The 2,169-nt window shown below is 41.4% G+C and overlaps 1 long non-coding RNA gene across 1 annotated transcript in view; it reads right to left on the reverse strand.

Annotated features, from left to right (window-relative positions):
- LOC138052554 (uncharacterized) overlaps positions 1 to 841 on the reverse strand; it is a 9,578-nt gene extending 8,737 nt beyond the window's left edge. Inside the window, exon 1 of the long non-coding RNA XR_011133111.1 lies at positions 722 to 841. This is a non-coding gene — a long non-coding RNA (uncharacterized lncRNA). The remainder of the gene's footprint in view (positions 1 to 721) is intronic.
- Positions 842 to 2,169: the final 1,328 nt, after the last annotated feature.

Genomic DNA, 2,169 nt, shown 5'->3' on the forward strand with positions numbered 1-2,169 from the left:
CTAAAAATGAAACAAAATTTAAGTGAACTAAAAGAACTGCATTTAAAAAAAAAACAAAAGAAAAAAAACAGCTAACATCAAGAGGCAACCATTTGAATAATACATCAAAAGATTTAGAGACCACAGAAAAAGCTCAGTCAGTTTTTCACTCTCACGGTTAGACTGGAACGAGCATGAAATTGAAGCTAAAAATAGTTTTTCCCACTTTAGCCTCATCTACATGCTCGTTGCCGTCCAAACATGAGAATGCGCAACCGGCCAATTAACTCGGTGGACACAGCAGGACTTCACCCTGGCCATCGACTTAAATATCCTAAGTCGTATTCTCTACTCATACTGCCTCCAGTTCTGACAAGAACTTCATACTTTAGAATTTAACCCATTCCCACCTGAGAAGGAGTGCATTTCACTCTAAGACGTTTAACACCAGACGATCTTGCTCGTAAATTGGGGCCGCCTAAGAGGTGAAAGGGTAAACAATATATAGGTCCACTCAAAAACTATGTCCCCTTTAATTTACAAGCAAAAGACGTGATCACGGATGGTTTATTCACACTTTTTCACATCAAGTTCTACTCATGCCGCTACTGCAGTGAACCACTCCGTTTTGGGTTTTTGGGTTTTTCTTTTTCTTTTCTTGTGGTAAATCTTGTTCCACTCATTCTGTTCATCCCAACTGACCAGAATAGGAAATAAAGCACACTAGTCTCCTAAAACTAACCTTGCAAGATATCTTGTTCTCCGTCCGCATGAATTCAGGTGCACAGTAAACAGCCGCCCCTGCATAATTTATAGTGCTACGACGGACAAAATTAGCAGTGCCATAATCGGACAATTTGGCCCTCCAGCCGTTAACAGATCTCCATAGCAACACGTTAGAACTGCTTACGTCATTGTGAAGAATGGGTTCTGGCTTTCTCTCGTGTAAGTAGTGGAGCGCAGTTGCCACGTCCAAAGAGATAACTCGCTCATTGTCTACAGGTAATGGTTTACCATGGCTAGGGAACAGTTTGTTTCTTAGACTACACTCAAGGAGTTCTGTAATTATCAAAGGCCTTTCATCGGCTGTCGCGCCAATGAATAAAAGCAGACAAGGATGGCGACATCTAGATGCCATGTTCACTTCACGCTCAAACGCACGCCTGCCGGCTTCGTTGATTGCTTCATGCACTCGTTTTACAGCAACCTCGCAGCCATGAAATCTTCCCTTGTAAACTGCTCCCCACGCGCCTCTTCCAAGTTCATGATTAGTAACTTGGATATCACTTCTGTTTATAACCCAGTCACTTGCAGTCACCTGGCTTTGAAGATTTACAACTTGTGCCTCCAGCTGAGAAATGCGCTCCTCCTTTGCCAATATATCCTCCTGAAGTGACTCGTTCTGATCAATGAGTCGCGATCGCTCACTCCATAACCTGTTTACGGTTGACTGCAGTTCAACATTGTTTCTTTCAAGTTCAGTTCGTCTCTCCCACAACTGCCTTTCAAGGTAATTGATACGTTGCTGTAGGACCTCTGGAGAGTCTCTAACTCCAACATTTCTCTTTCTTTTAAGGATTTCAAGGATCTGCCCCATAGGGATTAGCCGCTAAAGCACTTTTAACACACTCGTGTCTTGTGGATTTTTCACACCCTTGAGACAGGAAAGACATAATAAGACCTGGCGGATATGCAAGATCATAATCCTAATAAAAATACGGTAATGTTCCATGTTTTCAGTAGGTTGGAGTTGTCGAAGAAAGAGACTTGATTTTTAGAATACAAATAATTCAATCGAGCTTCACATTTCACGGGATTTATCTGAATAATAAGTTGTTCTAACAAATGACGACGCAGATTGGCCCAACAAATAAAATGTTAACTAATTCTGTGATTTATGAAAAAAAACGTTTGTTTGACGTGCGCGTTCTAGACGAAAGGGAGATGCTCACTCTAATATGGAAAATTTAAGTACTTGTGTTCATGTGAAGAAAATGTTTGAGTCAATCGTTTCTAAAGCTATGACAACGCAAAGCTCAACAGAGAAAGGAAACGTTTTGTGGAAAAGGCTCTCGCGAGGGAAAGAAACGATGGTAAAAGGAATCAAAACAGTTTGTTATAGCAAACCGCAATAATAATTCGTCCTCAGGTTTGTTACTCGGGCCCGTAAGGGCACCGAGTTATAAAACC

This window comes from Montipora capricornis, chromosome 1 (genome assembly GCF_036669925.1).
Source record: "Montipora capricornis isolate CH-2021 chromosome 1, ASM3666992v2, whole genome shotgun sequence".
Lineage (NCBI taxonomy): Eukaryota > Metazoa > Cnidaria > Anthozoa > Scleractinia > Acroporidae > Montipora > Montipora capricornis.